The sequence below is a fragment of the Asterias rubens genome, chromosome 2 (assembly GCF_902459465.1).
Source record: "Asterias rubens chromosome 2, eAstRub1.3, whole genome shotgun sequence".
In the NCBI taxonomy this organism is placed as follows: domain Eukaryota; kingdom Metazoa; phylum Echinodermata; class Asteroidea; order Forcipulatida; family Asteriidae; genus Asterias; species Asterias rubens.
Genome location: NC_047063.1, coordinates 4,916,958 through 4,944,385, shown reverse-complemented (window position 1 = coordinate 4,944,385; position 27,428 = coordinate 4,916,958). Strand labels below are relative to the sequence as shown.

At 37.9% G+C, this 27,428-nt stretch overlaps 2 long non-coding RNA genes across 3 annotated transcripts; both read right to left on the bottom strand.

Annotated features, from left to right (window-relative positions):
• Positions 1 to 5,399: 5,399 nt before the first annotated feature.
• LOC117307356 lies at positions 5,400 to 11,330 on the bottom strand. Of its 2 annotated transcripts, XR_004521077.1 has the most exons (5): positions 11,036 to 11,330; positions 9,320 to 10,391; positions 8,294 to 8,481; positions 6,678 to 6,777; positions 5,400 to 5,743 (listed from the first exon to the last, which is right to left on the bottom strand). It is a non-coding gene; the product is annotated as an uncharacterized LOC117307356 (long non-coding RNA). The 2 variants fall into 2 exon arrangements; XR_004521076.1 differs by having other exon boundaries at positions 5,400 to 6,777.
• A 340-nt stretch (positions 11,331 to 11,670) lies between these two features.
• On the bottom strand, positions 11,671 to 18,543 carry LOC117307357. Its single transcript, XR_004521078.1, has 5 exons — positions 18,413 to 18,543; positions 16,562 to 16,630; positions 15,100 to 15,168; positions 12,737 to 12,765; positions 11,671 to 11,804 (listed from the first exon to the last, which is right to left on the bottom strand). It is a non-coding gene; the product is annotated as an uncharacterized LOC117307357 (long non-coding RNA).
• Positions 18,544 to 27,428: the final 8,885 nt, after the last annotated feature.

The window sequence follows — 27,428 nt, the reverse complement described above, 5'->3', positions numbered from 1 at the left end:
TAGTGTTAAGAAAACTTTGAAGAGTTAGGCAAACAACTTAAAAGACTTTGGAGAGTTGAGAAAACAACTTGCAAGATTTGGTACAGAAATTTGAAAAAGAAGAGTTGATATTGCTTTGAAGAGTAGTGTAAGACAATTTGGAAGAGTTGATATTGCTAAAAAAGTTGAAAAGGAGTTGATTAAGAACTTTGAAGAGTAGTGTTTAAGAAAACTTTGAAGAGTTGAAAAAAAGACTTAAAAGACTTGGAAAACAACTTGGAAGCTTGGGAAAGACAATTTGGAAGAGTTGGGAAAACAACTTGAAAGACTTGACTAAGAACTTTAAAGTAGTGTTTAAGACAACTAGGAAAAGTTGGGAAAACAACTTGAAAGACTTGGAAAACAAATTGGAACACTTGATAAAGAGCTCGAACGAGTTGATTAAGAACTTGGATGAGTTAATTAACAACTTGGAAGAGATGTGGAAACCACTTGAAAGAGTTGAGAAACAACTTGGAAGATTTGATATTGCTAAAAAAAACTGAAAAGGAGTTGATTAAGAACTTTGAAGAGTAGTGTTTAAGAAAACATTGAAGAGTTAGGAAAACAACTTGAAAGACTTGGGAGAGTTGAGAAAACAGTTTGAAATAGATAATTAAGAACTTGGAAGAGTTGAGAAAACAACTTGCAAGATTTGGTACAGAAATTTGAAAAAGAAGAGTTGATATTGCTTTGAAGAGTAGTGTTTAAGAAAACGTGAAAGAGTTGAGAAAACAATATAAAAGACTTGGGAAACACCTTGTTAATATTTGGTAAAGACAATTTGGAAGAGTTGATATTGCTAAAAAAGTTGAAAAGGAGTTGATTAAGAACTTTGAAGAGTAGTGTTTAAGAAAACTTTGAAGAGTTCAGAAAAAGACTTGGAAGATTTGATATTGCTAAAAAAAAGTGAAAAGGAGTTGATTAAGAACTTTGATGAGTAGTGTTAGGAAAACAACTTAAAAGACTTGGAAAACAACTTGGAAGCTTGGGAAAGACAATTTGGAAGAGTTGATATTGCTAAAAAAGTTGAAAAGGAGTTGATTAAGAACTTTGAAGAGTAGTGTTTAAGAAAACTTTGAATAGTTGAGAAAAAGACTTGGAAGATTTGATATTGCTAAACAAAAACTGAAAAGGAGTTGATTAAGAACTTTGAAGAGTAGTGTTTAAGAAAACTTTGAAGAGTTAGGAAAACAACTTAAAAGACTTGGGAGAGTTGAGAAAACAGTTTGAAATAGATGATTAAGAACTTGGAAGAGTTGAGAAAACAACTTGCAAGATTTGGTACAGAAATTTGAAAAAGAAGAGTTGATATTGCTTTGAAGAGTAGTGTTTAAGAAAACGTGAAAGAGTTGAGAAAACAACTTAAAAGACTTGGGAAACACCTTGTTAAGATTTGGTAAAGACAATTTGGAAGAGTTGATATTGCTTTAAAAAAATTGAAAAGGAGTCGATTAAGAACTTGGGAGAGTTGAGAAGAAAACTTGAAAGAGTTGATTAAGAACTTTTAAGAGTAGGGAAAACAACTTAAAAGACTTGGGAAACACCTTGTTAAGATTTGGTAAAGACAATTTGGAAGAGTTGATATTGCTTTTAAAAAATTGAAAAGGAGTCGATTCAGAACTTTGAAGAGTTGCGAAAACAACTTGAAATAGTTGACTAAGAACTTTAAAGTGTAGTGTTTAAGACATGTTGGTAATAACTTAAAATAATTATTAGCATAAAACCTTTCTTGGTGACGAGTAATGGGGAGAGGTTGATGGTATAAAACATCGTGAGAAACGGCTCCCTCTGAAGTGCCGTAGTTTTCGAGAAAGAAGTAACTTTCCACGAATTTGATTTCGAGACCTCAGTTTAAGAACTTGATGTCTCGAAATCAACAATCTAAACGCACACAACTTCGTGTGACAAGGGTGTTTTTTTCTTTCATTATTATCTCGCAAGTTCGATGACCGATTGATTTCAAATTTTCACAGGTTTGTTTTTTTATGCATATGTTGAGATACACCAACTGTGAAGGCTAGTCTTTGATAATTACCAATAGTGTCCACTGTCTTTAAGACAACTAGGAAGAGTTGGGAAAACAACTTAAAAGACTTGGAAAACAATTTGGAACACTTGATGAAGAGCTTGAAAGAGTTGTTGAAGAACTTGGATGAGTTGATTAAAAACTTGGAAGAGATGTGAAAACAACTTAAAAGACTTGGGAAACAACTTCGAAGCTTTGGTAAAGACAATTCGGAAGATTTGATATTGCTAAAAAAAAAATTGGAAAAGAGTTGATTAAGAACTTGGGAGAGTTGAATAACTTGGACAAATTTATAAAGAACTTTGAAGAGTTGAGAAAACAAATTGGAAGAGTTGATTAAGAGCTTGGAAGAGGTGACAGAGCTTGGCAGAGCTGAAAAAAAGTTTAAAAAGAGTTGAAATAAAAACTTACGTTTAGGAGATTACTTGGTAGATACTTTCGGGAGACGATTTCTTGGGAAGGTTTTGTCAGGAGTTTTTGGGGCGAGAAATAGGATAGTTAAAGGATAGCTCTGATAAAGATTTGCACTCAGGACCGTCGGCCTGGGGCCGCATATGCTCCGTTCCATGTTGTGCGTGTGGCGTGATTTTTCAAGAAAGTTTTTTCATACTCACATGTCCAAATGTAGCTGCAGCTGAAGTTTACTCTGTAGTGTCGTTGTTCAATGATGTGGCGAAGTTAGTAAATACATTTGTTATAATACTCACAGGTTCAATGTAGCTATGAATGAAGTTCCATCTGAAGTGTCCTCATCCAAAAGAAGTTCCAATTAGTAAACCCAACACCAGCTTAACTAATCGTTTGGAATGATCAGTTGTTTAATATTAAATATGTCTCAAAGATAACGGGTACCAGAACCAATTTGTAACAAATCAAAAGTTTGAAAGAGTTGAAAAAACAAAAATGAAGTAAAACGAGTCGGAAAAAACAAACACTTAAAAGAGTTCAATGATAATTTGGCTCTTAAAGGCAGTGGACACTATTGGTAATTGTCAAAGACTAACCTTCACAGTTAGTGTATCTCAACATATGCATAAAATAACTAACCTGTGAAAATTTGAGCTCAATCGGTCATCGAATTTGCGAGACAACAATGAAAGAAAAAACACCCTTGTCACACGAAGTTGTGTGCGTTTAGATGGTTGATTTCGAGACCTCAAGTTCTAAATCTGAGGTCTTGAAATAAAATTCGTTAAAAATTACTTCTTTCTTGAAAACTATGGCACTTCAGAGGGAGCTGTTTCTCACAATGTTTTATACCAACAACCTCTCCTCATTACTCGTCACCAAGAAAGGTTTTATGCTAATAATTATTTTGAGTAATTACCAATAGTGTCCACTGCCTTTAAAAACTTAGGTGGACATCTACGAATGGCTTAAAAAGAAAACTACTCAAATAAGGGAGATATCTGCTAAATACGAAACATGAAAATCGATTAATAGATTGCATGTTTTAAAGTACAACACCAATATGGGAGTGGGCTGGTAATAAAGGCTGGGATGCCCTAATTAGACAAAGGAAAACTTAAAAGATTATCCAGGATTGTCTGATTGCCACTTTTGGAAAAATACTTGGCAAATGATTTTGGGTAAATTTAGTAACATCTTAATTTTGGAGGAACGACACAACATGAGTTTGAAAAAATCGCAAGGCTGTAGTCTTGTGGAATTTTTGGCGATAATTTGAGCAAAATTTGATCAAAACGCAAGGCAATAGTCTTGTGGAACTTTTGGGCAAAATTTGAGCAGAATTTGATAAAAACGCAAGTCTTATAGTCTTGAGGAATTATTGGGCACAATCTGAGAAAAATTTGATAAATACCCAAAGCTATAGTCTTGTCAATTTTTTGGGGAAAATTTGAGCAAAATTTGATGAATACGCAAGGTTCTGAGTCTTGTGTAATTTTTTTGCACAATTTTAGCAAAACTTGATAAAAACGCAAGGCTTTAAATATATAGTCTTGTGGAATATTTGGGCACAGTTTCATCAAAAACGCCTTGTAATTTTTTATTTTTGCAAACATTTTGCAAAGGTTTATAAATATACAGTGCTTTTTGTTTAATATGCCATGTTGCACTTCGGCCAGATAAGATTGATAAATTTACAAGGCAGTATTTTATACTATATAGCCTTGTGATTTTTTGTAAATGTTTGAAAAATGTGCAATATGTTGATGGTTGCGAGGCTGCAACAGGTGTCAGCCCTCCATTCTGTTGAGCTTGAACCTTCCTGGGTGACTTCATTGAAGCGCTTAGGGACATGTTTGATTTCTATGTGTTATGCGCTATATAAGAATGGTTAATTATTATTATTATTTATTAAGGCCTCGCCTAAGAACTGACACTGTTGGCTTTGGTGCTGTGTCATGGATGACAATCGTTCCTTTGTAGATGCCACCTCACAGTTGGTTCACATGTAAAACAAAGCAAATATTCTTGCATTAGTCTTGTTTTAATAATCTGATTGAACAGAGTAAGATTGTAGGGCAATCTTATAGTTAAGTAGACCTATACAAGCAATATATTTCAGTTTCAAATTTGGCCTATTCATCCTGGTAAGGTTCGTCTAAAACAGGGCTACCACGTGAAGGTCCCAGGATACCTGCCCCACACGGTTTCCAGATCATCAGGGCCTTTGCACCGCCCGAAGGCGGGTCCGGTCCGCCATCCCAAAAGGAGGGACAGTCCCCTACTGTACTAGCGCGGTCCCTAGTTGGAAAGAACTTAGGGACTACTTCCGTTGGTCAACCATTTGTGATTACACCGGCACCATCCTAGCAGATGAGGAGCCCGAATGCACCTTTAAGATCAACCACTCAGTGGAGCGAGCCGGAAGTAGGACCCCACATGCCACGTGCACGTGTCCAGGTCCCTTTAGTTTTATTCCGCAGGCACCACCATTTCGATCCGCACGCACCACTCGTTCCGCAGGCACCACCAAGTTAGCGCACACAAAAACGCGTATATGCTTGTTTGCTTGCAAGGGTGTACTTAGGTACAAGATAGTGAGCTACCAAAACAACCCACTACATGAAAAGCATCAAATATCAACACATGTAAAGCCCGGTTGATACTTCCTGCAAATACCAAATAATTGACAAATGATTTTCGGTAAACATAACATGAGTTTGGAGCTTTCCACATCACAACCAACTGGATGACCAATCCAAACAAAGTCAAGCCTTGGATAAAATTGTCTGTATACAATTGGTTAGGACAGTTTAAGAGGATTTAAGCACAAAAGCAGCTCACAAACATTTGGCTGTTTGAAAATCAGTAAGATGAAAAGTTTTAAGGGACTGGAGAGAGTGTGCTTTTGGGTTGATCCAAAACTTGCAAGAGTTTAATTAAGATAACATGGAAGAAAAGACTTGGGTAAAAAACTAAAAATTGAAAGAGAGTTAAAAAAAGTGGCCAGCCTGATGTTAGAACAGTTAGTCCTAAAAAGAAACGGTAAAGGGGTGGCTTAAAGGCCTCGATAACGAATATGAAAGCATTACAATGCACGCCAACGATTGGTTGAATAAATTTCTATGCGTTGTTATCTTTATTGCTGCAGTGTGACTGGCCCTTTAGAATGAAAGAAAGGCTTACATTATACACTCCAGTTCCTTGTGACTTAATACTTGGACAAGCTGTGCCTGTGCGGATGACCTGCAGCAACTGTAGCAGTAACTGTGCCGTCACATGGATAACCTGCAGTGGTAAGAATGTAGTATTGAGTTAACTTTTCAGCAAAATATGAAACATGCAAATCGATATAGACTGCATGATATTAAGTACCTTACCAATATGGCAATCAGTCACTCAGGAGAAAAAGTTTAATAAAGCTGGGTTGCCCTAATGAGACAAACATAAACTTTTAGATTACATGCAGGGTAGTCCGAGTATAAAGTTAGTTAACTTGTCAATAAAGCGTCCATTTCAAACAAAAAGTGCTTGGTCATAACATGATAATAACAGAAAGAGTTGGGGGAGCAGGTATTGCCCCCGTTGGTCCCCCTCCCTCGATTATACTGTCAATTTTGAAAACAAAATCAATTTTAAAGAAGAATGTAAAGAGATCATTGGATTTTCAATTTTATTAATGGTACAAATTCAAGTTCACATTGAGTAGATGTATGGGATCAAACTTCAAGACTTGCCCATTGAAGATAATAGTTGCTGTCACATGAATGGCCTAAAGTGGTTTGAGTGAAATGAGTTTCTAAATAGCACAACCTTTACAGTCACATGGACAGCTTGCAGTGCGTTCCTAGACAAGTCCTAAATTGTTAGACTTTCGTTGTCCTCTGTGCATGCAGCAATTGTGGAAAAAAATCAATTAAAAAAAAGAAGGATCCCAAGAGAGAACAATTTATTAAACTTGAAACAAATGAGAGTTGAACTATCATTAGATTGCATTCATTTTTAAAAGAATGGCACAAAGTTTGATAATACTTCTTGAATATCACTCAGCTCAGGAACAATTTGAAATTGAAAACAAATTGTTGTTAAGTTGCAAGTGTCCGAGGAATCGATAGGATAAAAAAAAAATGTGATATGACGTCTGTGCACGGGACAAGTTTTGTTTGATAAGACAAATTAAGATTAAAAATGAGTACATATGGGATAAAACTTCAAGACTTACCCATTGAAGATAATAGTTGCAATCACATGGATGACTTAAAGTGGTTAACGTGAAGTATTGAGTTTCTAGATAGCACAGCCTGTACAGTCACATGGATAGCCTGCAGTGAATTTCAGAATTAAGAAAAACATGACATTATCAACACATTTTTAAAAATCACAAGATTTGTAAGTTTTTAAAAGACAGTTGACAAAACATTACCAACTTGTTGTGAAAACTAAGAAATGGCACATAGGCTCTGGAAAAAATAAGAATAAAAATCACTAGGTTAAGAAGTTTCAAGGGACAGGTCAGCTTAGCTTTTTACATCTAGGGTTGTCTGATCCACTAAATATTGTTTGAAGCTTTGCATGATGTGGAGAGATGAGAAGAAACTATAAATAAATAGTAAACTGACGTGTACAACCATGTGTAAACCTCTTAGGGTGAGTGTTGGCTCTAAAAAGAGCCAGTTGGGTCTCGACGTTTTGAACAGTATACTCTGCTCGTCTTCAGGAGAATGCTGGACTGCTGGCGGTGGTGGAGCTTCAGTAGCACCTACCTAAGAAGCAGGCAACATCGCCAAACTACGCCTTCAAGCCGATCCTACACTACCAGACTGCACAAGCCTCACTCCAGAACAAGTCCACGACCTCCTCATCACCTGCGTCTCTGCTCCCAGCTTCAGGTGGCGAGACAAATTCTACGAACAAACCTCTGGGGCCGCCATGGGATCTCCTCTATCCCCGGTCCTGGCGGATTTGTTCATGGAGGCATTTGAACTAGATACGATCGAGAATGGTGATCTTCACCCCAACCTCTGGCTCCACTACATTGACGACACCTTGTGGTTAGGCCCCACAGCAAGACAACACCCCAAGAGTTCCTCCATCACCTGAACAGTCAACATCCACGCATCCACTTCACCATGGAACAAGAACAAAACAACACTATCTCCTTCCTCACAGACAAGTAACAAGACAATTATATGGGATTTTGAGGCATTTAACTCGACAAGATGATGGCACTCTAGCTCACACGGTACACCGCAAGCCAACACACACCGACAGATACCTTCACAACTCTTCATTCCATCATCTTCGCTTCAAGTCCGCTGTCTGCAACACCTTGGCCTGCCGGGCCTTCAACACCTGTGAGAAGGGCAGCTTGAAGCAGGAACTACACCACATCAAGACATCACCTCAACTCAACGGATACAAGACATTCAACCTCAGCAAACCCAAGACTAGCCTCACACCAGATGAACGACCAGAGTTCAAAGGCTGCAATCACCCTCCCATCGGCCACACTTCTCACAATCTTCAACGTATCTTTAGTCAAGCTCAAGTCAAGACCTTCCACAGAGCACCAAGCTAGATTCAAGTATCACTCCATACACACAAGGAAAAGCAAGATACTCAAGACAGAGCCGGCGTTTACCATATTCCCTGTGATTGCAGTATAGTACACATCGGGGAAACCGGCCACAACATCTCAACAAGAGTCAAAAAATGGCCAACCATGTTAATAAGGTGAAAACCCAAAGAGATATTACCTCAGTGCATGGGACCAGTTTTAATTGATGAGACAAAGTAAAATTCAAATTGAATAGATATGGATAAAACTTTAAGACTAACCCATTGAAGATAATATTTGCCTCACAGTGAACTACAGTGGTTGGAATGAAGCATCGAGTTTCTAGATAGAACAACCTTTAAGCTACAGTCACGTGGATAGCATGCAGTGGATTTTTAGACATGTTCCAAGTTGTTAGACTTTCATCATCGGTGCAGGCAGCAGCTAACTCTGTCAAAGAACAACCAGCCTTGCAAAAGAGACAGAATTAAGAAATACATGACATTATTAAAAAGCACAAAATTGATTAGTTTTTGAAAAATAAGAAATGGCACATAGGCTTTGAAAATAAGTAAGGATCGAAAACCACTAGGTTATGCAGTTTCAAGGGGCTGGGCAGCTTTAGCTTTTTTACATCTAGGGTTGTCTGATTATTAAGTTTGTTAATCTCTCAAATTGGCGTCGATTTCAAACGAAAAATGTAACATTCCTTACTTAATAAAAACTTATTTTTTTCAGAGTTGGGGGGGCGGGGAGCCATGGCCCCCGTGATAAGCCCTTGTTCTTTGACAAGTTTGAAGAAGAAAAACAAACTAATTTTAAAAGAAGGATCGCAAGAGAGTACACTATTTTTTTTACATTTGAAACAAATGAGAGTTGAACTATCATTAGATTGTTATTTTGTTTAAAAGGCAGTGGACACTGTTGGTAATTTCTCAAAATAGTTATCATCAGAAAATCATTCTTGACTACAAGTAATGGGGAGAGGTTAATAGTATAAAACATTGTGATAAACAGCTCCCTCTGAAGTGACGTAGTTTTCGAGAAAGAAGTAATTTTCCACGAATTTGATTTCGAGACCTCAAAAATTTACACAAAATCACGAATTTGATTTTGAGACCTAAACAATTTACACTAAATCAATATGGGAACAATTACACATAAAAAACAATACATTTTAGTTGCAAGTATCCGAGGACTGGATCAGGTAACAAAGCACCAAAGAGATATGACCTTAGTGAACGTGACAAGCTTTGTTTGATGTGACAAGTTAAAGCTCAAATTTAGTAGATATGGATAAAACTTACCCATTGCAGATAATAGTTGCTGTCACATGAATGAACTACAGTGTTTGGAGTTAAGCAGGAAGTTTCTATATCACAACCTTTATAGCAACTTGGGTAGCCTGCAGTGAATTCCTATACATTTTCCAAGGTGTTCAACTTTCATCATCTGTGCAGGCAGCAGCCAACTCTGTCAAAGAAACAACCAGCATGGCAACAGAGACAGAATCAAGACATATACATGAAAGTATCAAGCACATTATTCAAAATCACAAGATTGGTTTGTTTTTTTAAAGACAGTTGACTAAACTGTACCAACATGTTGTTGAAATTAAGAAATGGCACATTTGCTCTGGAAAACTATTTAAGGATTGAAATCACAAGGTTAAGAAGTTTCAGGGGACTGGGCAGCTTTAGCTTTTTACATCTAGGGTTGTCTGATTATTAGGTTTGTTAACCTCTCAATCTGGCGCCAATTTCAAATATAAAATGTAACCATCCTAACTTAACAAAAAACCTTGGTTTTCAGAGTTGTTAGGGGGAGGCAAGCCCCCCTGATCGGCCATTGATTATATTGACAAATTGAACAAAAAATATAATTAAAAGAGAAGGATCCCAAGAAAGAACAATTTATTAAACTTGAAACAAATGGATCTTGAACTGTTATTAGATTTGCAATCTTTCTAAAAGAATGGCACTAACTTTGGTAATGTTGCATGAATGACACAAAGTCAGCCTGGGAACAATTTAAAGGTTACAAAAACATTTGTTTAGTTACCAGTGTCCCAGGACTTGATAAGGTAAAAAAACTAGAGATATCTGACCCCAGTAAACAGGACAAGTTTCGTTTGATGAGGCGAAGTAAAGTTCAAATTTAGTAGACATTGGATAAAAACTTTAAGACTTGCCAATTGAAGATAATGGTTCCTGTCACATGGATGAACTACAGTGGTTAAAGTGAAGCATTGAGTTTCTAGATAGCACAATCTTTACAGTCACATGGATAGCCTGCAGTGAGTTTTTAGACATGTTCCAAGTTGTTAGACTTTCATCATCTGTGCAGGCAGCAGCAAACTCTGTCAAAGAAACAACCAGCCTGGCAACAGGGACAGAATAAAGAAATACGTGACAATATTAAAAATCACAAGATTGGTAAGTTTTTGAAAGACAGTTGACAACACAGCACCAACCTGTCTTTGTGAAAACTAAGAAATGGCACATTTGCTCTTAAAGAAATTATTTAAGGATTGAAAAACACAAGGTTAAGAAGTTTCAAATGACTGGACAGCTTTAGCTTTTAACATCTAGGGTTGTCTGATTATTAAGTGTGTTTAAAGAAACATGTTGCATTGGATCAGTGGAATTGATCTTTAAAAAGCGTTTGAAACTGTATGTTATGAAATGCATATGGTTAAATAGATAATTCTAAGTAGAATACAATAATCCACACAAAAACGCCTTGAATTTGCACGGTTTTCCTTTTATGTTTTGGTAGCAAACAAACACGGTTGGCCAAAGTTTCAATGGAATGGGCAGCATAAGCTTTTTACATCTAGGGTTGTTGATTATTATGTTTGTAAACCTCTCAATCTGGCATCTATTTCAATTTTGTTTTTTACATACCTAACTTAATAAAAACACGATGGAGAGAGATATGGCCTGTGTATGGGGACAAGTTTTGTTTGACTAGACAAATCAAGTTCAATTTAAGTTGATATGGGATAAACCTTCAAGACTTACCCATTGAAGATAATAGTTGAAGTGAAGCAGTGAGTATACCAATGGGTGACTTGCCATGGTTGGAGTGGAGCAGTAACTGTTCTGTCACAAGGATAACCTGCAGTGGTAAGAATGTAAGCATTGACTTCTCTAATCAGCAAGATATGAAACATGCAAGTTTTTGGATTGTATGTTTCAAGAATAACAACATTATGGCATCAAAGGGAACACAGTTTTAAAAAGCTGGTATGACCTAAACAGGCAAAAGGAAAACGTTATAACACTCCTAACGTAATAAAACAAAATTATATTTTAGATTTTTTTTTTTTTGGGGGGGGGGAGTGGTGGTCCTGTTCCCTCCCTTGATTATTTTGTCAATTAATCAGAAATTAAAGAAGAATCCCAAGAGTTCATTGAATTTGAAATTTCTTTTAAAGAATTGCACAAACTTTGCTAAATTATTTCATGATTGACACAAAATCAGCTTAGGACCAATTTTTAAGTGAAACAAATTTGTAATTTAGTGTCCGAGAACTAGATGGTAAAAACCAACAGAGAGATATGACCTCAGTGCACAAGACAATTTTTGTATGATGAGACAAAGTAAAGTAGATATGGGATCAAACTTCAAGACTTACCCTTGGAAGATAATAGTTGTTGACCTACAGTGTTCGTAGTGAAGCATTGAGTTCCTAGATATCACAACCTTTACATGGATAGCCTGCAGTGAATTTCTAGACATGTTCCAAGTTGTTAGGCTTTCATCATCTGTGTAGGCAGCAGCCAACTCCTAGAAACAACCAGCATGGCAAACAGAGATAGAATAAAAAAATACACGACATGACATTAAAGGAACACGTTGCCTTGGATCAGTCGAGTTGGTCTTTAAAAAGCATTTGAAATGCGTTTGTTATAAAATGCATATGGTTAGAAAGACATTTTAAAAGAGGAATATTAGGATCCACACAAACATGCCTCAAAATTGCACGGTTTTCTTAATACGTCGTGGGGAAACATGGTCAGCCATTTTGTGGGGTCAGCATTTTGACATAAAATGGCTAACCGTGTTAGTTCGCGACGTTAAAGGAAAAAACTTGCAATTTTAAAAGTAGAATATAATGATCCACACAAGTATCACTCAGAATTGCGTGGTTTTCCTTTCCTTGTCGACTAACACGGTCGGCCATTTGTAGGAGTTAACATTTTTACAAACGGTTTCCAATGCTTTTCAAAGACCAACTCGACTGACCCAAGGCAACGTGTTCCTTGAACAACTATATTATATTATTGGTAAGTTTGTAAAGACAAATTTTTGAGGATTAAAAATGTAATATGGTGTAGGCCCTAACATTAGCTTTTGAGAGTTGCGCAGGCACTGGGATACAGTTTGTGAGTTGAAAAAAAATCATGAGGTTGTCTGTGAGAAATGGGCCATCATGCGTGGTGAAAATTAAAGATCACAACATCAGCGTGTAAAACCTTTTCCAGCTGAAACTTCAGTAAATTGGCAAGTTTATAGGAATAGACATCATGAGCCACCAGGAACATATACAGCACAATATAGGCTATAATTTGAACAACTAAAATCAATTAAGTTTTTAAATAACAGGTTGGCAAGAGAATTAACAAAAATTGAACTCCAGAACAAATTGCTTTTATTTAAGGTTTTTTAAATTTTGTAAATAGGCCTTATAACGAACGAATAAAGGAAAAAGACCTCACCTGAAAGACAGTGCCATTATGTATTTCCACTGGAAAAAAAACGTATGGACAATTAAATTTTTGGAGGCTTTACAAACAGCAGAAAACAACAATTCTTTTATAAAATCGACTTAAAATTTAACAAGAAAGAACATGAACCAATTGAACCTAGCGCCGAATGCAATCGTTGCTTACCTAGCTATGCTATTTTACAGACTTTCTAAATTTTTCGATCAAAAAAAAAAAAAAAAAGAAAAAAAAAATTGTTTTTGTTTTAACTGCATTTTTTTGTAAATACCACAGAGATGCAAACACTTAATTCCGTAAAAAAAGCAGCACGCAGCATTCGCGATGTTAAACAAACTTTATCTAACGAACGACGTGCACTGTCATTGAAGACAGAAAAAAACTCATCGCGGTGAACGTTTGCCGCTGCACACACACACACATGTGAAGCCTGAAAAAGCGGCTGAACCAATTTCTACAAGAAACTCTAGAATGTATGCGGTATAAGGTGCCTTGCTACACGTGACGTCATAGTAGGCAAATCCTATGTCAGAAGGCACTAAACAACTTGAAGTGTGAAATTTCAGAAAATACATTTGCTTGGGAAAGTTTTTGAAGGTTTAAAAACGTTTGGTCAAGAAGTTTAGAGGGACCGGCTACGTAGTTTTTGAAACATAATGGATGGTATAAAATTGGCATTTGGGATACAGATTGAGAGTTTAACAAAATCAATATGTTGGTAAGTCTAGGGCTACATGCAATGGGAAAATAAAAGATTACATTAGCCGCTTCTGAACAATTTGGGTGCTAAATATCAGTGCATCAGCAATATTGTGAGAAATAGACATCATGAGCCTAAAAAACAACCATTTTATTAATATAGCAGAACATCCGTAATAAATTGAACATAGATTGTCTGGATACAAATGAGCAAACAAACAAAATCAAATTAAATTGCAATTTTTTTTTTTTAAATGTGCATAAAATAACAAACCTGTGAAAATTTGAGCTCAATTGGTCGTCGAAGTTGCGAGATAATAATGAAAGAAAAAACACCATTGTCACACTAAGTTGTGTGCTTTCAGATGCTTGATTTAGAGACCTCAATATCTAATTCTGGGGTCTCGAAATAAAATTCGTGGAAAATTACTTCCTTCTCGAAAGCCATGTCGCTTCAGAGGGAGCCTTTTCTCACAATGTTTTATACTATCAACAGCTCCCCATTACTATTACACCAAGTAAGGTTTTATGCCTACATTCGATTAAATTAAATTAAATAAAATAATACGGTTATTCCATACACTTGTTGAAAACAAAAAACCAATTGTGAGCATTAAAGACACTGGACACTTTTGGTAATTGTCAAAGACCAGGGGTGCGTTCTACTTGCGCAAACGACTCACAACTGTTCACGCAAACGTTATCTTTGGAACAATTGGTGCGCATTACGCCAATATGGCGGCGCCCTCAAATGAAGATGGCGCGCACCGAACGTTGTATTTTTTTAAAACCGCTCGCCAACACCTCAGAAGTATGTTCACCTTAAGTTGCCAACGTTCGCCAACGGTGGCAGCACACAACTCGTTCCACTTGAAATTGTTGGCGAACGTGCGCAACTGTTGGCAACGTTCGCCCGAGTGGAACGCAACCCAGTCTTCTCACTTGGTGTATCTCAACATATGCATGAATTATCAAACCTGTGGGAATTTGAGCTCAATTGGTCGTCGAAATAGCGAAATAATAATGGAAGGAAAAACACTGTTGTCACACAAGTTGTGTGCTTTCAAATGCTTGATTGCGAGACCTCAAATTCTAAATCTGAGGCCTCAAAATCAAAATCATGGAAATATTACTTCTTTCTTGAAAACTACATCATTTCAGAGGGAGCCAGCGGAACACTGTTTTACACTGTCCACATCTCCCCATTACTCGATACCAAGTAAGGTTTTATGCTTAAAATTATTTTGAGTATTTAACAATAGTGTCCACTGCCTTTAAACAGTACATGAAAATGTATCAAAATCTAGAGCGCATTAAATTATAGAGAAACAATATAATTTCAAAGCAAATATTAAATTAATAACTAGGAATTAACTATGTACAAGAGAGGAGCGAGGGCATGAGGCTGTGAGAATAAGCCGAGGCTTGTAGACAACAGCCTTTATACAGACAGACTAACAAACAAACAAAAAGCGAAGAAGAAACAAGGACAAGACAAACACAATGACAATACAAAACGCTGACGACAAAATACAAAGAATATAAAACCAGGCTTACTGAAGACGACAAATGTAAATAGATAAGTGGAGAGAAAAGCTTTGTTACATAGTGGGAGAGGAGGACTCCTTTGTATGCTAATAATTATTTTGAGTACTTACCATTAGTGTCCACTTCCTTTAAAAACTCTTCAGGTACTGAACGATTTGCGCAGTATTAGCCCAGGGAACCTTAACAGAGAAAGCACAACATCAGTTTTAAGACAGTTTCAGCGAAGAAAAATATTCAGCAAATTTTGATAGATTGGTCAACATGTTTTGGTGAAATGTCTGAAGATGGTGTAAACATTGGTTTTTGAGAGTTGGGCCAGCACTTTGATGCAGTTTGATAGTTGAAAAAAAAATCATAAGGTTGGCAAGGATTGAGGGATGGCACAACATGCGTGGGGAAAATAAATATTACAACATCCACTTGTGAACAATTTGAGAGCTGAAATATCAATACAATGGCAAAATTTTTGAGGAAGAGCAAGAAATAGGTTATCCAATCCTAGTGCACAGTATTTTTGTATTTTAGTCTTTGGTTATTTGGTATTGAAATGGTACCTAAAAACTTTTCTTGATTACAAGTAATGGGGAGAGGTTGATAGTATAAAACATTGTGAGAAACGGCTCCCTCTGAAGTGACGTAGGGAAAAGTTTCCATATGGCACCACCACTTTTTCAATCGAAATGAAATAATATAGTATCTCATTCACCTCAATGCGTTATTCCTTTTTGTAAAAATTAGTGAAAAAGTGGTGGCGCCATACAGAAAGTTATCCTGACGTAGCTTTCGAGAATTTCAGAAAGAAGTAATTTTGATTTTGAGACCTCAGATTTAGAATTTGAGGCCTCAAAATCACTTGGTGTATCTCAACATTTATGCATGAATTATCAAACCTGTGGGAATTTGAGCTCAATTGGTCGTCGAAATAGCGAAATAATAATGGAAGGAAAAACACTGTTGTCACACAAGTTGTGTGCTTTCAAATGCTTGATTGCGAGACCTCAAATTCTAAATCTGAGGCCTCAAAATCAAAATCATGGAAAAATTACTTCTTTCTTGAAAACTACATCATTTCAGAGGGAGCCAGCGGAACACTGTTTTACACTGTCCACATCTCCCCATTACTCGATACCAAGTAAGGTTTTATGCTTAAAATTATTTTGAGTATTTAACAATAGTGTCCACTGCCTTTAAACAGTACATGAAAATGTATCAAAATCTAGAGCGCATTAAATTATAGAGAAACAATATAATTTCAAGCAAATATTAAATTAATAACTAGGAATTAACTATGTACAAGAGAGGAGCGAGGGCATGAGGCTGTGAGAATAAGCCGAGGCTTGTAGACAACAGCCTTTATACAGACAGACTAACAAACAAACAAAAAGCGAAGAAGAAACAAGGACAAGACAAACACACAATGACAATACAAAACGCTGACGACAAAATACAAAGAATATAAAACCAGGCTTACTGAAGACGACAAATGTAAATAGATAAGTGGAGAGAAAAGCTATGTTACATAGTGGGAGAGGAGGACTCCTTTGTATGCTAATAATTATTTTGAGTACTTACCATTAGTGTCCACTTCCTTTAAAAACTCTTCAGGTACTGAACGATTTGCGCAGTATTAGCCCAGGGAACCTTAACAGAGAAAGCACAACATCAGTTTTAAGACAGTTTCAGCGAAGAAAAATATTCAGCAAATTTTGATAGATTGGTCAACATGTTTTGGTGAAATGTCTAAAGATGGTGTAAACATTGGTTTTTGAGAGTTGGGCCAGCACTTTGATGCAGTTTGATAGTTGAAAAAAAAATCATAAGGTTGGCAAGGATTGAGGGATGGCACAACATGCGTGGGGAAAATAAATATTACAACATCCACTTGTGAACAATTTGAGAGCTGAAATATCAATACAATGGCAAAATTTTTGAGGAAGAGCAAGAAATAGGTTATCCAATCCTAGTGTACAGTATTTTTGTATTTTAGTCTTTGGTTATTTGGTATTGAAATGGTACCTAAAAACTTTTCTTGATTACAAGTAATGGGGAGAGGTTGATAGTATAAAACATTGTGAGAAACGGCTCCCTCTGAAGTGACGTAGGGAAAAGTTTCCATATGGCACCACCACTTTTTCAATCGAAATGAAATAATATAGTATCTCATTCACCTCAATGCGTTATTCCTTTTTGTAAAAATTAGTGAAAAAGTGGTGGCGCCATACAGAAAGTTATCCTGACGTAGTTTTCGAGAATTTCAGAAAGAAGTAATTTTGATTTTGAGACCTCAGATTTAGAATTTGAGGCCTCAAAATCACGCATACAAGGATAACCCCGTATATGACGCCACCACTTTTTCACTCATTTATACAAAAAGGGATATCTCATTGCGGTAAATTAGATACTATATTATTTCATATCAAAAGAAAAGTGGTGGCGCCATACTGACATTTTTCCACACACAACTTTGTGTGACCATGGTGCGACAAGAGTGTTTTTTCTTCCATTAATATCTCGCAACTTCGATGATTGAGCTCAAATTTTCACAGATTTGTTATTTTGTGCACATGTTGACATACACCAACTGTGAACTTAGTCTTTGACAATTACTAATAGTGTCCAGGTCTTTAAACAAATAATGTTATATTTCTTTATATTTTTCAAAAAGATTATGCTCTAATTTTAAGAATTAGCACAAAATCAACGCTATACAACCATGAAGGTAGAACTCTTCCTCAATGGTACAACAGCGTCTTTAATTTCACTGGGTACTGGATGAGTTGGACGGACGGGTTGTATGATGATGGTGTATGTGAGGCTAGGGTGGTTGTTGCGATTGCGAACGACCATGACTCTGGCCCGCACAACCTCACAGTCAATCAGGTCTTTTGATAATGGCCTTCACGTCTCTAAATGCATATCGAAAACACAAAATTCCATCAACACAAATTATTAAAGGCAGTGGACACTATTGGTAATTGTCAAAGACTAGCCTTCACAGTTGGTGTATCTCAACATATGCATAAAATAACTAACCTGTGAAAATTTGAGCTCAATCGGTCATCGAAATTGCGAGATAAAGTATGAAAGGAAATAAACACCCTTGTCACACGAAGTTGTGTGCGTTTAGATGGTTGATTTCGAGACCTAAAGTTCTAAATGTGAGGTCTCGAAATCAAATCCGTGGAAAATTACTTCTTTCTCGAAAACTATGGCACTTCAGAGGGAGCCGTTTCTCACAATGTTTTATACCATCAACCTCTCCCCATTACTTTTTACCAAGTAAGGTTTTATGCTAATAATTATTGTGAGCAATTACTAATAGTGTCCACTGCCTTTAATAGGCCTAGGCCTATGCTCTGTTCAAAAATAATCTTCACTATTTTGTGGATATGATCATAAAAAAAACAAGGAAACGTAACTTACGGTTTATTGTTATGTTGGGGCTGGGGTCTCTATATGCAGCAACACTTGCACTGAAGTTGATCACTACTATCCGTTACACTAGACAAATGACATTTCCTCATTGCTGCTGTTGAGAATTCAATCTTTTTGATGCAAAGTACACTTCGCTTTTTGCAGGACAACTAACAGCTCAGCTCCTTGAGGCTGCGACAAAGAAATACTTGAAAACCCCAACCACATCGAACTCGTTCTCAACACGTGCAAAAAAATGTATTCTCAGTGCAGGACGTGGTTATTCAAACTCACTCTCAACTATCGCGATCCCTCGCTCGCTCCCCTCACCGAGCTGAAGCTAGCCGACTTTCTGGCTAGATTTTCTACCGCCAGCTGGCCGCGTATTCCGGACACAAGGGAAAATAGAACCCATGCATTTAAAGGCGTGGAAATTTGGCCTCCCACCCTTTCTAATTTTAACGATTTTTTTAATTGTATGTAACTTCGAGTATTTTTTTCTTCACAATTAATAAGAAACATATCAGTGGAACAATAATTATATCAATTCGTTGAATAATTAACCAGTAATTAGCGGGCATAATTAAATACCTCGTCATCCAGACTATAAAAACAAATCTGCTATTAAATTTGCACTCACACCCAACTAAATCATGATAAATGTACCCTTTATGTTGCATATGAAGATGAACAAATTATTATAACATAATACGATAGACCATGCATACCTCTGGGCAGACTTCGAGGAAGCTCAATCGGTCCACTAACTACTATACATAGAATACACGCTAGAATACACGCCGTGCTGACACACATCACAGTGGAAGTGTGTACAGCCGGGAGCAAAATGACTGATATAGGTGCCGGTCGAATGGTCATAGAGCAAGCCCTTGCTCTACGCATAGAGAAAAGACTGTGGTGCTGGTCGAATGGCCATCGTGTAGCATCATAGAGGCCTTGCTCTACGGTAGCATACAGCATGCATCATAGAGCAAGCCCTTGCTCCACGGTAGCATGCAGCATGCATCCTATAGCCCTTGCTCCACGGTAGCATGCTTACATGTATTCCTGACTGATTCCTGTGTGTCAATAGGACTATACTGTGGGCATGTTGCCGTGTGGTGAATGGGTGAACCATCATGCTTAGTCCGGGCAGGCGGTAGGCCTACACACTGTCTGGTATTTCGAAATATTTTCATTCAACATACGATCTGCTCAAGCAATTCTAAAATAATGTTCACTCGACAAAATTTTCAAATTTTCCCTCAAAAATCAACAAAGGCTATGCCTAGTGTAGTTATTAAATTAGTTCCTGAAAATAAAACAATTTTGCCCTAAAAAGCATCTAACTTTGCCCTCAAATGAATACAAAGAGGCACACCACAGGCCACTTGAGATATGTAGGGTGATAATTTAAAAACTTGACAAAATTTAATCAAATAAATATGAACAAAGAGTAAAATTAACACAAGGAGTACAACACATTAACTTTGGGTAATATGAGGGGTGCCAATTGGCACGGCATGTAGAGTCTATAGTGACCAGCCAGACTTTTTAATCTTCGCTGCCAGGCTCTTGTAAACGTAGGGTGCGTTCGATTAGCTTCCCCGGGTCGACCCCGGTGTGTGGCGTTTTCTTTTTCCAGGACAAACGTGTGCAGATAATTACCCACGTTCGTCCTGGGGAAAAAACCGCCACACACCAGGGTAGGCCCAGGAAAGCTAAACGAACGCACCCACACTTTCGCATCAGGCGAGCGCCCTCTTTAAATTGTTTACGCGTTTACTTAATTTGCATAAATTTCAAGCTTCTTTAGTTTGCTTTGCGCTTGTAAGTAATTTGCCTAATGTATTCAGTTTGTGTATTCATAGGACAAGACATTCCATGAATACTAAAATAGTACCCGGGAAAAGCAAGTGGTAGCAGAACCACACTCTCACATATTTTGGTACGATTGGTGCCACACCTTATTAATTTGTCGCCGGGCTGCGAAGTATTATACATTCATTGAGCCGCGCTTCCGTGGGTAGATAACCCCAACTTTGGAGGCACTGAGTGAGAGGAAACAAGATCCCCGTAAGTACTTGTAGCTTAAATTTATTTAATAACATGTACTACTCTAGGTTTTACTTGCACCCTCCAATATTAATAAATTTATGACGGAATTTGATCTTTGGACCATTGGCAAGAGTCCAAATTGGTTTATTACACCGGACACATAGGTTCAAGATTTGTTCTTTGGATCTAGCTAAGACCTTGGGAAGTCTCAAAGTGATATACATGGTTAACTTGGCACAAGATTTATTCATTGATTTTTATGATTTATCTAAGGCGTTATTGTTATAAATATGTTTCATTGTATGGAAACGTAAACCTGCCGAACTCACATATTTTGCAGATTGAAACGGAGATTTGTCTTATTGAATTAAAGGCAGATATTTACAAGTTGCATAACTTAACTGTCTTTAAATAAGGGAATCAATGTGTGGTGAAGAGGTTTTCAACTAGTGGTTTAATCCCAATGAGGCCCGTTTCTTGATAATTTTACCGAGACGAAGTCAAAAAGTAAAATAAATGCACAAATTTTAATTGTTCAAAGATTTCTTTCACGGAACACCCCTCCAGCTATAAAATGGTAAAGGCCCTCGGGTAAACAACTACTTATAAGGGAATGCTGTGCGCGTCGTGCGTATCGCGTGAAGAAACTGTCTTATATGCACAGGTGCAAGCTCTTGCGTGTCACGCCCATGTTTCGACACTTTTTACTGGTCCTAAAACAAAGGTTTGTACACACCCAAGTGATGCGCTCTCCACCAATAGGAATAGCGAAACTCTCTGAGGTATTTATGAATTATTATTATATTGATTCTTGGGAAGATAATAATGTACAAAGTTGTGTAAATTAAATTTACTTAATTCTGGTTCTTTCTTTTAACTCTCAGAGAACCGTTCTGACTGTCGTTTTTTTTCTTGGTGGGGGGGTTCTATGTGAACATAACTTTCAACTGTAAATAAGCACCCAATAAAGTAACTACAATGTATAACTTCAAAATCCATCTCGTTGTCACTGCCTGTACAGTAGCCTTCCAACTCGGTTACATATACTCAAATGGCCACTGGACTAAGATGAACACAAAAAGTTTGAATGCGGGTCATTTTTAACGTTGACTTTAAAGTAAAAATTTGACCAGGAGTTAAAGTCAAACTGGTACCACTGTGCTTAAGACCTAAAGCCAGAAGTATACTCCCATGTACGCAGAGTTTAAAGAATACTAAAAGGCATTTCATAAAGTTCACTTTGATAATGAGGGGTGCCAACTGGCAACCTTCTTGAAGAGTCTATACTCATATATACAGAGAGTGAAATGAATAAAAAAGGCATACCTGCCATAAATTTACTTTGGGTATGAGAGGTGCCAATTGGAAAACTTGACAAAGTGTATACTCATATGTACAGAGGGTAAAATAAATACAAAAAGGCGTTACATAAAGGCACTTATTTGTTATATGCGTTACTATCTCTCTCTAAAAATGTGCGTTTAAGGGTTACTTTTACTTTCTTTGTCATTTTGTTGAACCAGTTGGGCATTTTAAAGCAGTTTGGGTGCTCCAAACAGGAAGGTCTACCGATCCTCTGGTTGCAACCCCAATTTGTACTTACTTTATTTAATCTGTTTACTTGTAATCAATATTCCTTTAATTTTGTTGTTGTACAAAAATGGAAATAAAACAAACAAACAAACAAACTTTGGTTGTATGGGGTGCAAACTGGCAACCTTCAAGAAGAGTCTATACTACTAACATGTACAGAGAAACAAATTAATACAAAAAAGCATACCATAAAGTTACTTTGGTTATGAGGGCTGCCAATAGGAGACTTTCCAACGCTAGGTGGCAGCAGACATACCGGGTAAATTTCCATTGTTTACGTAGTTCTGAACATGCGCATAATTCTGAGAACAATGGATTTACCCGGTAAGTCTGCTGCCCTCTATCGTCCCAGAACGTCTCCAATTGGCAACCATTACTCCTGATGTTCAAAGAGTCAAAAGATTTCAAAGAGGCATACTATCGAGTCATTTTTGCTAGTCTTTACTCATATGTCCAGAGAGTAAAATGAATACAAAGAGGCATGCCAATGGACCCTTTTTATGAAATATGTTGCACATAGCTAGTGCGCACTAACATTTTGGTTGGCAAAAATGAGGGAACATCGCGCTGTTTTGTACACAGCTAATGGCTGCAGGACACAGACGCAATTATCAAGGGCGTCAATCCATCTTGAAAGATGGGGGGGGGGGACACATAACATTTATGGCGTAGATGCTCTCTGGTGCATTTTAGATGCTCTGGGTTGCAATCTAGGGCCAATTTTGAGGGGGGGGGGGCATTTGATACAGTGTCCCCCCACCCTTCAAAAAGTTGTTTCATCCTCTGCTGCCCCCAGGATATTATGCCCATGGTGGGACACAGGGTTTGGTCTTGCACAGTGCAAAACATGAGTTTATGAAAAAGGTGGTCAAAAGACACGGGAACATTTGATATTATGTCCCCACCCTTCGAAAATGGTGGGGAACACGTTCCCTTCCACTTTTTCAAGGGGGAGGTGCATAAATCTGTGGAGCATGTGTGTGAGAAGCCTTTATGGCTTATGGGTTGCAATCTATAGGGCCAATTTTGAAGGGGGACAGTTGATATAGTGTCCCCCACCCTTCCAAAAGTTGTGTCATCCTTTGCCCCCAGGATTAATGCCCATGGTGGGACACGGGGTTTGGTCTTACACCATGCAAAACTTGGGCTTCATGATAAAGGTGGTCAAAAAGGTGGGGGAACTTTTGATATTGTGTTCCCCACCCTCCACAGATGGGATGGGGGGGTCCCCCCCCCCCCTGATTGACGCCCATGGCAATTGTGCGTCTACTTAAGTGCACAACAATATGGCATTTGCCAAGCAACAGGGTCTGTGCGCATGCGTACATGTAGTTGGCATATTTCATGAGAAGGGTCCATTGGCAAACTTGGCATGTAGTGTGTAGACTCATATCAGAGACTAACAAATACAAAAAGGCATGCCATCAGGTTTGATTATGAGGGGTACCACTTGGAAAACTTGACAAAGTGTTTATACTCATACATACAGTGATGTAAAGCGTTACAGACAGATATTAAAGTACATGTAGGATATCACTGATTCCTCAGAATAGTGTATCGAACCTTATTTATGAGTGTCGCACCTGGAATAGCGTATCGATCCTTATTTATGAGTGTCACACCTGGAATAGCGTATCGACCCTTATTTATGAGTGTCATCACCTGGAATAGCGTATCAACCCTTATTTATGAGTGTCACACCTGGAATAGCGTATCGACCCTTATTTATGAGTGTCACACCTGGAATAGCGTATCGACCCTTATTTATGAGTGTCACACCTGGAATAGCGTATCGACCCTTATTTATGAGTGTCACACCTGGAATAGCGTATCGACCCTTATTTATGAGTGTCACACCTGGAATAGCGTATCGACCCTTATTTATGAGTGTCACACCTGGAATAGCGTATCGACCCTTATTTATGAGTGTCACACCTGGAATAGCGTATCGACCCTTATTTATGAGTGTCACACCTGGAATAGCGTATCGACCCTTATTTATGAGTGTCACACCTGGAATAGCGTATCGACCCTTATTTATGAGTGTCACACCTGGAATAGCGTATCGACCCTTATTTATGAGTGTCACACCTGGAATAGCGTATCGATCCTTATTTATGATTGTTTCACCTGGAATAGCGTATCGACCCTTATTCATGAGTATCGCACCTGGAATAGCGTATCGACCCTTATTTATGAGTATCGCACCTGGAATAGCGTATCGACCCTTATTTATGAGTGTCGCACCTGGAATAGCGTATCGACCCTTATTTATGAGTGTTGCACCTGGAATAGCGTATCGACCCTTATTTATGAGTGTCACACCTGGAATAGCGTATCGACCCTTATTTATGAGTGTCTCACCTGGAATAGCGTATCGACCCTTATTTATGAGTGTTTCACCTGGAATAGCGTATCGACCCTTATTTATGAGTGTTGCACCTGGAATAGCGTATCGACCCTTATTTATGAGTGTCGCACCTGGAATAGCGTATCGACCCTTATTTATGAGTGTCTCACCTGGAATAGCGTATCGACCCTTATTTATGAGTGTTGCACCTGGAATAGCGTATCGACCCTTATTTATGAGTGTCTCACCTGGAATAGCGTATCGACCCTTATTTATGAGTGTTGCACCTGGAATAGCGTATCGACCCTTATTTATGAGTGTCACACCTGGAATAGCGTATCGACCCTTATTTATGAGTGTTTCACCTGGAATAGCGTATCGACCCTTATTTATGAGTGTCTCACCTGGAATAGCGTATCGACCCTTATTTATGAGTGTTGCACCTGGAATAGCGTATCGACCCTTATTTATGAGTGTCACACCTGGAATAGCGTATCGACCCTTATTTATGAGTGTTTCACCTGGAATAGCGTATCGACCCTTATTTATGAGTGTCACACCTGGAATAGCGTATCGACCCTTATTTATGAGTGTTGCACCTGGAATAGCGTATCGACCCTTATTTATGAGTGTTTCACCTGGAATAGCGTATCGACCCTTATTTATGAGTGTCGCACCTGTTTTCCAGCTTGCTTTCTATCCTGGCACCTTGCCTGGTTCCTACAATAACCCCCTACTTGATCCCAAACCTTATTAGAAACTCAAACACAATCTTTCTTGATCCCTAGTGTGATTCAATGCCTGATATCCAGCTTACTTCCCATTCTAATCCAATATCTGATTCCGAGATGAACACAGCTTGACCTCCGAGCCCAGCCTGGTCTCTAACCCAACTGTGACAGCCAGGGCTCAATTTCATAATGCTGTTAAGCAGCAAATACTGCTTAGCAAGTTTCTGTGCCAAGCAAAAATTTAGGGGGGTACCAGTTGCAATAACGCATATTTTATGGAATTTTGGCTGATAACCAGATTCTGTTAAGCAACAGTTTTCTGTGCTTAGCAAGTTTTTATGCTTACATGCGTCATGATAGATAGATAGATAGTTTATTTCTTTTTACATTCGTGGCCATTGGCCAAATAACAGTACAAATTACAATACATACAAAAAATAGTTACATATAAAAATATACAGCAAGTTTATATAAAAAATATATCGCTATTGGAGGCTATATTAAAATGTACAAAGAGACGTGAACAAACCATCATCAAAACACACACAAATGAAATTGGGCCCCGAGATGACCCCAAGCCTAGTCCCCTAACCGAACCCAACTCACCTCTCCTCATATCCTCTCCCAGCTCTTGCTGAACCCTGTCAATATCATCCAGATACTTATCCATCTCCTTCAAGGCACTGTCAGACTTCATGTATAACGAGGCAGCCAAAATCACTGCAGTTATATCACAGCAGCACAGATGACAGATACTATGATGATTATCCAGGGAACTGTAGAGTATCTGAAGAGACCTTGTTTGACCTGATTGTAAACAGACATTAGTTTCCATTATCAAGATTTCAAGGTACATTGTAGGCTATGCAACGCAAATACAACACGACTGTGCAAGTCTTAGTTCCCTTGTTGAGTTTTGGCTCAAATGACATGAAACATCAAAGGAATGAGCAGCAAAAGCTTACCCATTGTAGTTTTGTGCTCAAATGACATGAAACATGAAAAGGAATGAGCAGCAAGGCTTACCCCTTGTAGTTTGTGCTCAAATGACATGAAACATGAAAAGGAATGAGCAGCAAGGCTTACCCCTTGTAGTTTGTGCTGAAATGACATGAAACATCAAAGGATTGAGAAGCAAGGCTTACTTCTTGTAGTATTGGCTCAAATGACATGAAACATGAAAAGGAATGAGCAGCAAGGCTTACCCATTGTAGTATTGGCTCAAATGACATGAAACATGAAAAGGAATGAGCAGCAAGGCTTACCCATTGTAGTTTACGCTCAAATGACATGAAAAATGAAAAGGAATGAGCAGCAGGGCTTACCCCTTGTAGTATTGGCTCAAAATACATGAAACATCAAAAGGAATGAGTAGTTTGTGCTGAAATGACATGAAACATCAAAGGAATGAGCAGCAAGGCTTACCCCTTGTAGTATTGGCTCAAATGACATGAAACATGAAAAGGAATGAGTAGCAAGGCTTACCCCTTGTAGTTTGTGCTGAAATGACATGAAACATGAAAAGGAATGAGCAGCAAAGCTTACCCATTGTAGTATTGGCTCAAATGACATGAAACATCAAAGGAATGAGCAGCAAGGTTTACCCCTTGTCGTATTAGCTCAAATGACATGAAACATGAAAAGGAATGAGCAGCAAGGCTTACCCATTGTAGTTTGTGCTCAAATGACATGAAAAATGAAAAGGAATGAGCAGCAGGGCTTACCCCTTGTAGTATTGGCTCAAAATACATGAAACATCAAAAGGAATGAGTAGTTTGTGCTGAAATGACATGAAACATCAAAGCAATGAGCAGCAAGGCTTACCCCTTGTAGTATTGGCTCAAATGACATGAAACATGAAAAGGAATGAGCAGCAAGGCTTACCCATTGTAGTTTGTGCTGAAATGACATGAAACATAAAAAGGAATGAGCAGCAAGGCTGACCCTTTGTAGTTTGTGCTGAAATGACATGAAACATCAAAGAAATGAGCAGCAAGGCTGACCCCTTGTAATTCTGGCTCAAATGAAATAAAATGAGGAATACATGTACATGTACATGTGTATAGTCATTGTAAGTCGCAATAGACTAGACTTTCGATAAACATTTCCACCAAAACATACATAGAGTAAAACTCAGTTGATAAAACAATGGTTAGATTGCCAAAACTCAGGCAAAAGCTCACAAGTGCAAATCCTGCTATGTTTTGCGAGTCTAGTGAACTCAATTTCGTAGAGTTGCTTGGGACAAAAAAGTAACAATAATTCATACCACAAAAAACAATGAGGTTACCAG